We start from the raw sequence: 16134 nt of genomic DNA on the forward strand, positions 1-16134 counted from the left end.
TACGCCACAGGGTCCGAATCCTGAAAAATGGGGTCTCTTCGCTACAGGGTCTGAAGCCTGAAAAATGGGGTCTCTTTGCCACAGGGTCCGAAGCCTGAAAAATGGGGTATCTTTGCCACAGGTTCCGAACCCTGAAAAATTAGGTCTCTTTGCCACAGGGTCCCAAGCCTGAAAAATGGGGTATCTTCGCCACAGGTTCCGAACCCTGAAAAATGTGGTCTCTACGCCACAGTGTCCGAATCCTAATAAATGGGGTCTCTTCGCTACAGGGTCTGAAGCCTGAAAAATGGGGTCTCTTTGTCACAGGGTGCCAAGCCTGAAAAATGGAGTATCTTCGCCACAGGTTCTGAAGCCTAAAAAATGGGGTTTCTTTGCTACAGGATCCCAAGCCTGAAGTAGTGCTGTAAGCTTACCTTGTTAAAGGCTAAAAGATACATTTTCTAACGTACAACATAAAATTAATATTGCGTTGGTCCATGGTGGCTGTGCCACTACCAGTTCTCAAAGAACCGGTAACCTCATCGCCTGGAGGCCACGCCCGATAGCCATGCAATAAAAGCCACGGGTAAAAAAGGGGTTTCTTTGCCACAGGATCCCAAGCCTGACATATGGGGTTTCTTTGGCACAGGATCCCAAGCCTGAAAAATGGGGTTTCTTTGGCACAGGATCCCAAGCCTGAAAAATGGGGTCTCTTTGGCACAGGATCCCAAGCCTGAAAAATGGGTTGTCTACGCCACAGGGTCCGAACCCTAAAAAATAGTGTCTCTTCGCTACAGGGTCCGAAGCCTGAAAAATGGGGTATCTTTGCCACAGGGTTCCAAGCCTGAAAAATGGGTTGTCTCTTTACCACAGGGTCCCAAGCCTTAAAAATGGGTTGTCTCTTTGCCACAGGGTCCGAAGCCTGAAAAATGGGGTATCTTTGCCACAGGTTCCGAACCCTGAAAAATTAGGTCTCTTTGCCACAGGGTCCCAAGCCTGAAAAATGGGGTTTCTTCGCCACAGGTTCCGAACCCTGAAAAATGTGGTCTCTACGCCACAGGGTCCGAATCCTGAAAAATGGGGTCTCTTCGCTACAGGGTCTGAAGCCTGAAAAATGGGGTCTCTTTGTCACAGGGTGCCAAGCCTGAAAAATGGGGTATCTTTGCCACAGATTCCGAACCCTGAAAAATTAGGTCTCTTTGCCACAGGGTCCCAAGCCTGAAGTAGTCCTGTAAGCTTACCTTGTTAAAGGCTAAAAGATACATTTTCTAACTTACAACATAAAATTAATATTGCGTTGGTCCATGGTGGCTGTGCCACTACCAGTTCTCAAAGAACCGGTAACCTCATCGCCTGGAGGCCACGCCCGATAGCCATGCAATAACAGCCACGGGTAAAAAAGGGGTTTCTTTGGCACAGGATCCCAAGCCTGACATATGGGGTTTCTTTGGCACAGGATCCCAAGCCTGAAAAATGGGGTTTCTTTGGCACAGGATCCCAAGCCTGAAAAATGGGGTCTCTTTGGCACGGGATCCCAAGCCTGAAAAATGGGTTGTCTACGCCACAGGGTCCGAACCCTAAAAAATGGGGTCTCTTCGCTACAGGGTCCGAAGCCTCAAAAATGGGGTCTCTTTGCCACAGGGTTCCAAGCCTGAAAAATGGGTTGTCTCTTTGCCACAGGGTCCCAAGCCTGAAAAATGGGTTGTCTCTTTGCCACAGGGTCCGAAGCCTGAAAAATGGGGTATCTTTGCCACAGATTCCGAACCCTGAAAAATTAGGTCTCTTTGCCACAGGGTCCCAAGCCTGAAAAATGGGGTATCTTCGCCACAGGTTCCGAACCCTGAAAAATGTGGTCTCTATGCCACAGGGTCCGAATCCTGAAAAATGGGGTCTCTTCGCTACAGGGTCTGAAGCCTGAAAAATGGGGTCTCTTTGTCACAGGGTCCCAAGCCTGAAAAATGGGGTATCTTCGCCGGAGGTTCCGAAGCCTAAAAAATGGGGTTTCTTTGCTACAGGATCCTAAGCCTGAAGTAGTGCTGTAAGCTTACCTTGTTAAAGGCTAAAAGATACATTTTCTAACTTACAACATAAAATTAATATTGCGTTGGTCCATGGTGGCTGTGCCACTACCAGTTCTCAAAGAACCGGTAACTTCATCGCCTGGAGGCCACGCCCGATAGCCATGCAATAACAGCCACGGGTAAAAAAAGGGTTTCTTTGGCACAGGATCCCAAGCCTGACATATGGGGTTACTTTGTCACAGGATCCCAAGCCTGAAAAATTGGGTTTCTTTGGCACAGGATCCCAAGCCTGAAAAATAGGGTCTCTATGGCACAGGATACCAAGCCTGAAAAATGGGTTGTCTACGCCACAGGGTCCGAACCCTAAAAAATAGTGTCTCTTCGCTACAGGGTGCGAAGCCTGAAAAATGGGGTTTCTTTGCCACAGGGTTCCAAGCCTGAAAAATGGGTTGTCTCTTTGCCACAGGATCCCAAGCCTGAAAAATGCGTTGTCTCTTTGCCACATGGTCCGAAGCCTGAAAAATGGGGTATCTTTGCCACAGGTTCCGAACCCTGAAAAATTAGGTCTCTTTGCCACAGGGTCCCAAGCCTGAAAAATGGGGTATCTTCGCCACAGGTTCCGAACCCTGATAAATGTGGTCTCTACGCCACAGGGTCCGAATCCTGAAAAATGGGGTCTCTTTGCTACAGGGTCTGAAGCCTGAAAAATGGGGTCTCTTTGTCACAGGGTCCCAAGCCTGAAAAATGGGGTATCTTCGCCACAGGTTCCGAAGCCTAAAAAATGGGGTTTCTTTGCTACAGGATCCCAAGCCTGAAGTAGTGCTGTAAGCTTACCTTGTTAAAGGCTAAAAGACACATTTTCTAACTTACAACATAAAATTAATATTTGGTTGGTCCATGGTGGCTGTGCCACTACCAGTTCTCAAAGAACCGGTAACCTCATCGCCTGGAGGCCACGCCCGATAGCCATGCAATAACAGCCACGGGTAAAAAAGGTATTTCTTTGGCACAGGATCCCAAGCCTGACATATGGGGTTTCTTTGGCACAGGATCCCAAGCCTGAAAAATGGGGTTTCTTTGGCACAGGATCCCAAGCCTGAAAAATGGGGTCTCTTTGGCACAGGATCCCAAGCCTGAAAAATGGGTTGTCTACGCCACAGGGTCCGAACCCTAAAAAATGGAGTCTCTTTGTCACAGGGTCCCAAGCCTGAAAAATGGGGTATCTTTGCCACAGTTTCCGAAGCCTAAAAAATGGGGTTTCTTTGCTACAGGATCCCAAGCCTGAAGTAGTGCTGTAAGCTTACCTTGTTAAAGGCTAAAAGATACATTTTCTAACTTACAACATAAAATTAATATTGCGTTGGTGCATGGTGGCTGTGCCACTACCAGTTCTCAAAGAACCGGTAACCTCATCGCCTGGAGGCCACGCCCGATAGCCATGCAATAACAGCCACGGGTAAAAAAATGGGTTTCTTTGGCACAGGATCCCAAGCCTGACATATGGGGTTTCTTTGGCACAGGATCCCAAGCCTGAAAAATGGGGTTTCTTTGGCACAGGATCCCAAGCCTGAAAAATGGGGTCTCTTTGGCACAGGATCCCAAGCCTGAAAAATGGGTTGTCTACGCCACAGGGTCCGAACCCTAAAAAATGGGGTCTCTTCGCTACAGGGTCCGAAGCCTGAAAAATGGGGTGTCTTTGCCACAGGGTTCCAAGCCTGAAAAATGGGTTGTCTCTTTGCCTCAGGGTCCCAAGCCTTAAAAATGGGTTGTCTCTTTGCCACAGGGTCCGAAGCCTGAAAAATGGGGTATCTTTGCCACAGGTTCCGAACCCTGAAAAATTAGGTCTCTTTGCCACAGGGTCCCAAGCCTGAAAAATGGGGTATCTTCGCCACAGGTTCTGAACCCTGAAAAATGTGGTCTCTACGCCACAGGGTCCGAATCCTGAAAAATGGGGTCTCTTCGCTACAGGGTCTGAAGCCTGAAAAATGGGGTCTCTTTGTCACAGGCTCCCAAGCCTGAAAAATGGGGTATCTTCGCCAAAGGTTCTGAAGCCTAAAAAATGGGGTTTCTTTGCTACAGGATCCCAAGCCTGAAGTAGTGCTGTAAGCTTACCTTGTTAAAGGCTAAAAGATACATTTTCTAACTTACAACATAAAATTAATATTGCGTTGGTCCATGGTGGCTGTGCCACTACCAGTTCTCAAAGAACCGGTAACCTCATCGCCTGGAGGCCACGCCCGATAGCCATGCAATAACAGCCACGGGTAAAAAAAGGGTTTCTTTGGCACAGGATCCCAAGCCTGACATATGGGGTTTCTTTGGCACAGGATCCCAAGCCTGAAAAATGGGGTTTCTTTGGCACAGGATCCCAAGCCTGAAAAATAGGGTCTCTTTGGCACAGGATCCCAAGCCTGAAAAATGGGTTGTCTACGCCACAGGGTCCGAACCCTAAAAAATAGTGTCTCTTCGCTACAGGGTCCGAAGCCTGAAAAATGGGGTCTCTTTGCCACAGAGTTCCAAGCCTGAAAAATGGGTTGTCTCTTTGCCACAGGGTCCCAAGCCTGAAAAATGGGTTGTCTCTTTGCAACAGGGTCCGAAGCCTGAAAAATGGGGTATCTTTGCCACAGGTTCCGAACCCTGAAAAATTAGGTCTCTTTGCCACAGGGTCCCAAGCCTGAAAAATGGGGTATCTTCGCCACAGGTTCCGAACCCTGAAAAATGTGGTCTCTACGCCACAGGGTCCGAATCCTAATAAATGGGGTCTCTTCGCTACAGGGTCTGAAGCCTGAAAAATGGGGTCTCTTTGTCACAGGGTGCCAAGCCTGAAAAATGGGGTATCTTCGCCACAGGTTCCGAAGCCTAAAAAATGGGGTTTCTGTGCTACAGGATCCCAAGCCTGAAGTAGTGCTGTAAGCTTACCTTGTTAAAGGCTAAAAGATACATTTTCTAACGTACAACATAAAATTAATATTGCGTTGGTCCATGGTGGCTGTGCCACTACCAGTTCTCAAAGAACCGGTAACATCATCGCCTGGAGGCCACGCCCGATAGCCATGCAATAACAGCCACGGGTAAAAAAGGGGTTTCTTTGGCACAGGATCCCAAGCCTGACATATGGGGTTTCTTTGGCACAGGATCCCAAGCCTGAAAAATGGGGTTTCTTTGGCACAGGATCCCAAGCCTGAAAAATGGGGTCTCTTTGGCACAGTATCCCAAGCCTGAAAAATGGGTTGTCTACGCCACAGGGTCCGAACCCTAAAAAATGGGGTCTCTTCGCTACAGGGTCCGAAGCCTGAAAAATGGTGTATCTTTGCCACAGGGTTCCAAGCCTGAAAAATGGGTTGTCTCTTTGCCACAGGGTCCCAAGCCTGAAAAATGGGTTGTCTCTTTGCCACAGGGTCCCAATCCTGAAAAATGGGGTATCTTCGCCACAGGTTCCGAACCCTGAAAAATGTGGTCTCTACGCCACAGGGTCCGAACCCTGAAAAATGGGGTCTCTTTGCTACAGGGTCTGAAGCCTGAAAAATGGAGTCTCTTTGTCACAGGGTCCCAAGCCTGAAAAATGGGGTATCTTCGCCACAGGTTCCAAAGCCTAAAAAATGGGGTTTCTTTGCTACAGGATCCCAAGCCTGAAGTAGTGCTGTAAGCTTACCTTGTTAAAGGCTAAAAGATACATTTTCTAACTTACAACATAAAATTAATATTGCGTTGGTCCATGGTGGCTGTGCCACTACCAGTTCTCAAAGAACCGGTAACCTCATCGCCGGGAGGCCATGCCCGATAGCCATGCAATAACAGCCACGGGTAAAAAAGGGGTTTCTTTGGCACAGGATCCCAAGCCTGACATATGGGGTTTCTTTGGCACAGGATCCCAAGCCTGAAAAATGGGGTTTCTTTGGCACAGGATCCCAAGCCTGAAAAATGGGTTGTCTACGCCACAGGGTCCGAACCCTAAAAAAAGGGGTCTCTTCGCTACAGGGTCCGAAGCCTGAAAAATGGGGTCTCTTTGCCACAGGGTTCCAAGCCTGAAAAATGGGTTGTCTCTTTGCCACAGGGTCCCAAGCCTGAAAAATGGGTTGTATCTTTGCCACAGGGTCCGAAGCCTGAAAAATGGGGTATCTTTGCCACAGGTTCCGAACCCTGAAAAATTAGGTCTCTTTGCCACAGGGTCCCAAGCCTGAAAAATGGGGTATCTTCACCACAGGTTCCGAACCCTGAAAAATGTGGTCTCTACGCCACAGGGTCCGAATCCTGAAAAATTGGGTCTCTTCGCTACAGGGTCTGAAGCCTGAAAAATGGGGTCTCTTTGTCACAGGGTCCCAAGCCTGAAAAATGGGGTATCTTCGCCACAGGTTCCGAAGCCTAAAAAATGGGGTTTCTTTGCTACAGGATCCCAAGCCTGAAGTAGTGCTGTAAGCTTACCTTGTTAAAGGCTAAAAGATACATTTTCTAACTTACAACATAAAATTAATATTGCGTTGGTCCATGGTGGCTGTGCCACTACCTGTTCTCAAAGAACCGGTAACCTCATCACCTGGAGGCCACGCCCGATAGCCATGCAATAACAGCCACGGGTAAAAAAAGGGGTTTCTTTGGCACAGGATCCCAAGCCTGACATATGGGGTTTCTTTGGCACAGGATCCCAAGCCTGAAAAATGGGGTTTCTTTGGCACAGGATCCCAAGCCTGAAAAATGGGGTCTCTTTGGCACAGGATCCCAAGCCTGAAAAATGGGTTGTCTACGCCACAGGGTCCGAACCCTAAAAAATGGGGTCTCTTCGCTACAGGGTCCGAAGCCTGAAAAATGGGGTCTCTTTGCCACAGGGTTCCAAGCCTGAAAAATGGGTTGTCTCTTTGCCACAGGGTCCCAAGCCTGAAAAATGGGTTGTCTCAATGCCACAGGGTCCGAAGCCTGAAAAATGGGGTATCTTTGCCACAGGTTCCGAACCCTGAAAAATTAGGTCTCTTTGCCACAGGGTCCCAAGCCTGAAAAATGGAGTATCTTCGCCACAGGTTCCGAACCCTGAAAAATGTGGTCTCTACGCCACAGGGTCCGAATCCTGAAAAATGGCCTGGAGGCCATGCCCGATAGCCATGCAATAACAGCCACGGGTAAAAAAGGGGTTTCTTTGGCACAGGATCCCAAGCCTGACATATGGGGTTTCTTTGGCACAGGATCCCAAGCCTGAAAAATGGGGTTTCTTTGGCACAGGACCCAAGCCTGAAAAATGGGGTCTCTTTGGCACAGGATCCCAAGCCTGAAAAATGGGTTGTCTACGCCACAGGGTCCGAACCCTAAAAAATGGTGTCTCTTCGCTACAGGGTCCGAAGCCTGAAAAATTGGGTCTCTTTGCCACAGGGTTCCAAGCCTGAAAAATGGGTTGTCTCTTTGCTACAGGGTCCCAAGCCTGAAAAATGGGTCGTCTCTTTGCCACAGGGTCCGAAGCCTATAAAATGGGGTATCTTTGCCACAGGTTCCGAACCCTGAAAAATTAGGTCTCTTTGCCACAGGGTCCCAAGCCTGAAAAATGGGGTATCTTCGCCACAGGTTCCGAACCCTGAAAAATGTGGTCTCTACGCCACAGGGTCCGAATCCTGAAAAATGGGGTCTCTTCGCTACAGGGTCTGAAGCCTGAAAAATGGAGTCTCTTTGTCACAGGGTCCCAAGCCTGAAAAATGGGGTATCTTCGCCACAGGTTCCGAAGCCTAAAAAATGGGGTTTCTTTGCTACAGGATCCCAAGCCTGAAGTAGTGCTGTAAGCTTACCTTGTTAAAGGCTAAAAGATACATTTTCTAACTTACAACATAAAATTAATATTGCGTTGGTCCATGGTGGCTGTGCCACTACCAGTTCTCAAAGAACCGGTAACCTCATCGCTTGGAGGCCACGCCCGATAGCCATGCAATAACAGCCACGGGTAAAAAAAGGGGTTTCTTTGGCACAGGATCCCAAGCCTGACATATGGGGTTTCTTTGGCACAGGATCCCAAGCCTGAAAAATGGGGTTTCTTTGGCACAGGATCCCAAGCCTGAAAAATGGGGTCTCTTTGGCACAGGATCCCAAGCCTGAAAAATGGGTTGTCTACGCCACAGGGTCCGAACCCTAAAAAATGGGGTCTCTTCGCTACAGGATCCGAAGCCTGAAAAATGGGGTCTCTTTGCCACAGGGTTCCAAGCCTGAAAAATGGGTTGTCTCTTTGCCACAGGGTCCCAAGCCTGAAAAATGGGTTGTCTCTTTGCCACAGGGTACGAAGCTTGAAAAATGGGGTATCTTTGCCACAGGTTCCGAACCCTGAAAAATTAGGTCTCTTTGCCACAGGGTCCCAAGCCTGAAAAATGGGGTATCTTCGCCACAGGTTCCGAACCCTAAAAAATGTGGTCTCTACGCCACAGGGTCCGAATCCTGAAAAATGGGGTCTCTTCGCTACAGGGTCTGAAGCCTGAAAAATGGGGTCTCTTTGTCACAGGGTCCCAAGCCTGAAAAATGGGGTATCTTCGCCACAGGTTCCGAAGCCTAAAAAATTGGGTTTCTTTGCTACAGGATCCCAAGCCTGAAGTAGTGCTGTAAGCTTACCTTGTTAAAGGCTAAAAGATACATTTTCTAACTTACAACATAAAATTAATATTGCGTTGATCCATGGTGGCTGTGCCACTACCAGTTCTCAAAGAACCGGTAACCTCATCGCCTGGAGGCCACGCCCGATAGCCATGCAATAACAGCCACGGGTAAAAAAAGGGGTTTCTTTGGCACAGGATCCCAAGCCTGACATATGGGGTTTCTTTGGCACAGGATCCCAAGCCTGAAAAATGGGGTTTCTTTGGCACAGGATCCCAAGCCTGAAAAATGGGTTGTCTACGCCACAGGGTCCGAACCCTAAAAAATGGGGTCTCTTCGCTACAGGGTCCGAAGCCTGAAAAATGGGGTCTCTTTGCCACAGGGTTCCAAGCCTGAAAAATGGGTTGTCTCTTTGCCACAGGGTCCCAAGCCTGAAAAATGGGTTGTCCACGCCACAGGGTCCGAACCCTAAAAAATGGGGTCTCTTCGCTACAGGGTCCGAAGCCTGAAAAATGGGGTCTCTTTGCCACAGGGTTCCAAGCCTGAAAAATGGGTTGTCTCTTTGCCACAGGGTCCCAAGCCTGAAAAATGGGTTGTCTCTTTGCCACAGGGTCCGAAGCCTGAAAAATGGAGTATCTTTGCCACAGGTTCCGAACCCTGAAAAATTAGGTCTCTTTGCCACAGGGTCCCAAGCCTGAAAAATGGGGTAATTTTCGCCACAGGTTCCGAACCCTGAAAAATTAGGTCTCTTTGCCACAGGGTCCCAAGCCTGAAAAATGGGGTATCTTCGCCACAGGTTCCGAACCCTGAAAAATGTGGTCTCTACGCCACAGGGTCCGAATCCTGAAAAATGGGGTCTCTTCGCTACAGGGTCTGAAGCCTGAAAAATGTGGTCTCTTTGTCACAGGGTCCCAAGCCTGAAAAATGGGGTATCTTCGCCACAGGTTTCGAAGCCTAAAAAATGGGGTTTCTTTGCTACAGGATCCCAAGCCTGAAGTAGTGCTGTAAGCTTACCTTGTTAAAGGCTAAAAGAAACATTTTCTAACTTACAACATAAAATTAATATTGCGTTGGTCCATGGTGGCTATGCCACTACCAGTTCTCAAAGAACCGGTAACCTCATCGCCTGGAGGCCACGCCCGATAGCCATGCAATAACAGCCACGGGTAAAAAAAGGGGTTTCTTTGGCACAGGATCCCAAGCCTGACATATGGGGTTTCTTTGGCACAGGATCCTAAGCCTGAAAAATGGGGTTTCTTTGGCACAGGATCCCAAGCCTGAAAAATGGGGTCTCTTTGGCACAGGATCCTAAGCCTGAAAAATGGGTTGTCTACGCCACAGGGTCCGAACCCTAAAAAATGGATTCTGTTCTCTACAGGGTCCGAAGCCTGAAAAATGGGGTCTCTTTGCCACAGGGTTCCAAGCCTGAAAAATGGGTTGTCTCTTTGCCACAGGGTCCCAAGCCTGAAAACTGGGTTGTCTCTTTGCCACAGGGTCCCAAGCCTGAAAAATGGGTTGTCTCTTTGCCACAGGGTCCCAATCCTGAAAAATGGGGTATCTTCGCCACAGGTTCCGAACCCTGAAAAATGTGGTCTCTACGCCACAGGGTCTGAACCCTGAAAAATGGGGTCTCTTCGCTACAGGGTCTGAAGCCTGAAAAATGGAGTCTCTTTGTCACAGTGTCCCAAGCCTGAAAAATGGGGTATCTTCGCCACAGGTTCCAAAGCCTAAAAAATGGGGTTTCTTTGCTACAGGATCCCAAGCCTGAAGTAGTGCTGTAAGCTTACCTTGTTAAAGGCTAAAAGATACATTTTCTAACTTACAACATAAAATTAATATTGCGTTGGTCCATGGTGGCTGTGCCACTACCAGTTCTCAAAGAACCGGTAACCTCATCGCCTGGAGGCCATGCCCGATAGCCATGCAATAACAGCCACGGGTAAAAAAGGGGTTTCTTTGGCACAGGATCCCAAGCCTGACATATGGGGTTTCTTTGGCACAGGATCCCAAGCCTGAAAAATGGGGTTTCTTTGGCACAGGATCCCAAGCCTGAAAAATGGGTTGTCTACGCCACAGGGTCCGAACCCTAAAAAATGGGGTCTCTTCGCTACAGGGTCCGAAGCCTGAAAAATGGGGTCTCTTTGCCACAGGGTTCCAAGCCTGAAAAATGGGTTGTCTCTTTGCCACAGGGTCCCAAGCCTGAAAAATGGGTTGTCTCTTTGCCACAGGGTCCGAAGCCTGAAAAATGGGGTATCTTTGCCACAGGTTCCGAACCCTGAAAAATTAGGTCTCTTTGCCACAGGGTCCCAAGCCTGAAAAATGGGGTATCTTCACCACAGGTTCCGAACCCTGAAAAATGTGGTCTCTACGCCACAGGGTCCGAATCCTGAAAAATTTGGTCTCTTCGCTACAGGGTCTGAAGCCTGAAAAATGGGGTCTCTTTGTCACAGGGTCCCAAGCCTGAAAAATGGGGTATCTTCGCCACAGGTTCCGAAGCCTAAAAAATGGGGTTTCTTTGCTACAGGATCCCAAGCCTGAAGTAGTGCTGTAAGCTTACCTTGTTAAAGGCTAAAAGATACATTTTCTAACTTACAACATAAAATTAATATTGCGTTGGTCCATGGTGGCTGTGCCACTACCAGTTCTCAAAGAACCGGTAACCTCATCGCCTGGAGGCCACGCCCGATAGCCATGCAATAACAGCCACGGGTAAAAAAAGGGGTTTCTTTAGCACAGGATCCCAAGCCTGACATATGGGGTTTCTTTGGCACAGGATCCCAAGCCTGAAAAATGGGGTTTCTTTGGCACAGGATCCCAAGCCTGAAAAATGGGGTCTCTTTGGCACAGGATCCCAAGCCTGAAAAATGGGTTGTCTACGCCACAGGGTCCGAACCCTAAAAAATGGGGTCTCTTCGCTACAGGGTCCGAAGCCTGAAAAATGGGGTCTCTTTGCCACAGGGTTCCAAGCCTGAAAAATGGGTTGTCTCTTTGCCACAGGGTCCCAAGCCTGAAAAATGGGTTGTATCTTTGCCACAGGGTCCGAAGCCTGAAAAATGGGGTATCTTTGCCACAGGTTCCGAACCCTGAAAAATTAGGTCTCTTTGCCACAGGGTCCCAAGCCTGAAAAATGGGGTATCTTCGCCACAGGTTCCGAACCCTGAAAAATGTGGTCTCTACGCCACAGGGTCTGAAGCCTGAAAAATGGGGTCTCTTTGCCACAGGGTTCCAAGCCTGAAAAATGGGTTGTCTCTTTGCCACAGGGTCCCAAGCCTGAAAAATGGGTAGTCTCTTTGCCACAGGGTCCGAAGCCTGAAAAATGGGGTATCTTTGCCACAGGTTCCGAACCCTGAAAAATTAGGTCTCTTTGCCACAGGGTCCCAAGCCTGAAAAATGGGGTATCTTCGCCACAGGTTCCGAACCCTAAAAAATGTGGTCTCTTCGCTACAGGGTCTGAAGCCTGAAAAATGGGGTCTCTTTGCCACAGGGTTCCAAGCCTGAAAAATGGGTTGTCTCTTTGCCACAGGGTCCCAAGCCTGAAAAATGGGTAGTCTCTTTGCCACAGGGTCCGAAGCCTGAAAAATGGCGTATTTTTGCCACAGGTTCCGAAAACTGAAAAATGAGGTCTCTTTGCCACAGGGTCCCAAGCCTGAAAAATGGGGTATCTTCGCCACAGGTTCCGAACCCTGAAAAATGTGGTCTCTACGCCACAGGGTCCGAATCCTGAAAAATGGCCTGGAGGCCATGCCCGATAGCCATGCAATAACAGCCACGGGTAAAAAAGGGGTTTCTTTGGCACAGGATCCCAAGCCTGACATATGGGGTTTCTTTGGCACAGGATCCCAAGCCTGAAAAATGGGGTTTCTTTGGCACAGGACCCAAGCCTGAAAAATGGGGTCTCTTTGGCACAGGATCCCAAGCCTGAAAAATGGGTTGTCTACGCCACAGGGTCCGAACCCTAAAAAATGGTGTCTCTTCGCTACAGGGTCCGAAGCCTGAAAAATGGGGTCTCTTTGCCACAGGGTTCCAAGCCTGAAAAATGGGTTGTCTCTTTGCCACAGGGTCCCAAGCCTGAAAAATGGGTTGTCTCTTTGCCACAGGGTCCGAAGCCTGAAAAATGGGGTATCTTTGCCACAGGTTCCAAACCCTGAAAAATTAGGTCTCTTTGCCACAGGGTCCCAAGCCTGAAAAATGGGGTATCTTCGCCAAAGGTTCCGAACCCTGAAAAATGTGGTCTCTACGCCACAGGGTCCGAATCCTGAAAAATGGGGTATTTCGCTACAGGGTCTGAAGCCTGAAAAATGGGGTCTCTTTGTCACAGGGTCCCAAGCCTGAAAAATGGGGTATCTTCGCCACAAGTTCCGAAGCCTAAAAAATGGGGTTTCTTTGCTACAGGATCCCAAGCCTGAAGTAGTGCTGTAAGCTTACCTTGTTAAAGGCTAAAAGATACATTTTCTAACTTACAACATAAAATTAATATTGCGTTGGTCCATGGTGGCTGTGCCACTACCAGTTCTCAAAGAACCGGTAACCTCATCGCCTGGAGGCCACGCCCGATAGCCATGCAATAACAGCAATGGGTAAAAAAAGGGGTTTCTTTGGCACAGGATCCCAAGCCTGACATATGGGGTTTCTTTGGCACAGGATCCCAAGCCTGAAAAATGGGGTTTCTTTGGCACAGGATCCCAAGCCTGAAAAATGGGGTCTCTTTGGCACAGGATCCCAAGCCTGAAAAATGGGTTGTCTACGCCACAGGGTCCGAACCCTAAAAAATGGGGTCTCTTCGCTACAGGATCCGAAGCCTGAAAAATGGGGTCTCTTTGCCACAGGGTTCCAAGCCTGAAAAATGGGTTGTCTCTTTGCCACAGGGTCCCAAGCCTGAAAAATGGGTTGTCTCTTTGCCACAGGGTCCGAAGCCTGAAAAATGGGGTATCTTTGCCACAGGTTCCGAACCCTGAAAAATTAGGTCTCTTTGCCACAGGGTCCCAAGCCTGAAAAATGGGGTATCTTCGCCACAGGTTCCGAACCCTGAAAAATGTGGTCTCTACGCCACAGGGTCCGAATCCTGAAAAATGGGGTCTCTTCGCTACAGGGTCTGAAGCCTGAAAAATGGGGTCTCTTTGTCACAGGGTCCCAAGCCTGAAAAATGGGGTATCTTCGCCACAAGTTCCGAAGCCTAAAAAATGGGGTTTCTTTGCTACAGGATCCCAAGCCTGAAGTAGTGCTGTAAGCTTACCTTGTTAAAGGCTAAAAGATACATTTTCTAACTTACAACATAAAATTAATATTGCGTTGGTCCATGGTGGCTGTGCCACTACCAGTTCTCAAAGAACCGGTAACCTCATCGCCTGGAGGCCACGCCCGATAGCCATGCAATAACAGCAATGGGTAAAAAAAGGGGTTTCTTTGGCACAGGATCCCAAGCCTGACATATGGGGTTTCTTTGGCACAGGATCCCAAGCCTGAAAAATGGGGTTTCTTTGGCACAGGATCCCAAGCCTGAAAAATGGGGTCTCTTTGGCACAGGATCCCAAGCCTGAAAAATGGGTTGTCTACGCCACAGGGTCCGAACCCTAAAAAATGGGGTCTCTTCGCTACAGGATCCGAAGCCTGAAAAATGGGGTCTCTTTGCCACAGGGTTCCAAGCCTGAAAAATGGGTTGTCTCTTTGCCACAGGGTCCCAAGCCTGAAAAACGGGTTGTCTCTTTGCCACAGGGTCCGAAGCCTGAAAAATGGGGTATCTTTGCCACAGGTTCCGAACCCTGAAAAATTAGGTCTCTTTGCCACAGGGTCCCAAGCCTGAAAAATGGGGTATCTTCGCCACAGGTTCCGAACCCTGAAAAATGTGGTCTCTACGCCACAGGGTCCGAATCCTGAAAAATGGGGTCTCTTCGCTACAGGGTCTGAAGCCTGAAAAATGGGGTCTCTTTGTCACAGGGTCCCAAGCCTGAAAAATGGGGTATCTTCGCCACAGGTTCCGAAGCCTAAAAAAATGGGGTTTCTTTGCTACAGGATCCCAAGCCTGAAGTAGTGCTGTAAGCTTACCTTGTTAAAGGCTAAAAGATACATTTTCTAACTTACAACATAAAATTAATATTGCGTTGGTCCATGGTGGCTGTGCCACTACCAGTTCTCAAAGAACCGGTAACCTCATCGCCTGGAGGCCACGCCCGATAGCCATGCAATAACAGCCACGGGTAAAAAAAAAGGGGTTTCTTTGGCACAGGATCCCAAGCCTGACATATGGGGTTTCTTTGGCACAGGATTCCAAGCCTGAAAAATGGGGTTTCTTTGGCACAGGATCCCAAGCCTGAAAAATGGGGTCTCTTTGGCACAGGATCCCAAGCCTGAAAAATGGGTTGTCTACGCCACAGGGTCCGAACCCTAAAAAATGGGGTCTCTTCGCTACAGGATCCGAAGCCTGAAAAATGGGGACTCTTTGCCACAGGGTTCCAAGCCTGAAAAATGGGTTGTCTCTTTGCCACAGGGTCCCAAGCCTGAAAAATGGGTTGTCTCTTTGCCACAGGGTCCGAAGCCTGAAAAATGGGGTATCTTTGCCACAGGTTCCGAACCCTGAAAAATTAGGTCTCTTTGCCACAGGGTCCCAAGCCTGAAAAATGGGGTATCTTCGCCACAGGTTCCGAACCCTGAAAAATGTGGTCTCTACGCCACAGGGTCCTAATCCTGAAAAATGGGGTCTCTTCGCTACAGGGTCTGAAGCCTGAAAAATGGGGTCTCTTTGTCACAGGGTCCCAAGCCTGAAAAATGGGGTATCTTCGCCACAGGTTCCGAAGCCTAAAAAATTGGGTTTCTTTGCTACAGGATCCCAAGCCTGAAGTAGTGCTGTAAGCTTACCTTGTTAAAGGCTAAAAGATACATTTTCTAACTTACAACATAAAATTAATATTGCGTTGATCCATGGTGGCTGTGCCACTACTAGTTCTCAAAGAACCGGTAACCTCATCGCCTGGAGGCCACGCCCGATAGCCATGCAATAACAGCCACGGGTAAAAAAAGGGGTTTCTTTGGCACAGGATCCCAAGCCTGACATATGGGGTTTCTTTGGCACAGGATCCCAAGCCTGAAAAATGGGGTTTCTTTGGCACAGGATCCCAAACCTGAAAAATGGGGTCTCTTTGGCACAGGATCCCAAGCCTGAAAAATGGGTTGTCTACGCCACAGGGTCCGAACCCTAAAAAATGGGGTCTCTTCGCTACAGGGTCCGAAGCCTGAAAAATGGGGTCTCTTTGCCACAGGGTTCCAAGCCTGAAAAATGGGTTGTCTCTTTGCCACAGGGTCCCAAGCCTGAAAAATGGGTTGTCTCTTTGCCACAGGGTCCGAAGCCTGAAAAATGGAGTATCTTTGCCACAGGTTCCGAACCCTGAAAAATTAGGTCTCTTTGCCACAGGGTCCCAAGCCTGAAAAATGGGGTATCTTCGCCACAGGTTCCGAACCCTGAAAAATGTGGTCTCTACGCCACAGGGTCCGAATCCTGAAAAATGGGGTCTCTTCGCTACAGGGTCTGAAGCCTGAAAAATGTGGTCTCTTTGTCACAGGGTCCCAAGCCTGAAAAATGGGGTAT

This window comes from Pseudophryne corroboree, chromosome 5 (genome assembly GCF_028390025.1).
Source record: "Pseudophryne corroboree isolate aPseCor3 chromosome 5, aPseCor3.hap2, whole genome shotgun sequence".
Lineage (NCBI taxonomy): Eukaryota > Metazoa > Chordata > Amphibia > Anura > Myobatrachidae > Pseudophryne > Pseudophryne corroboree.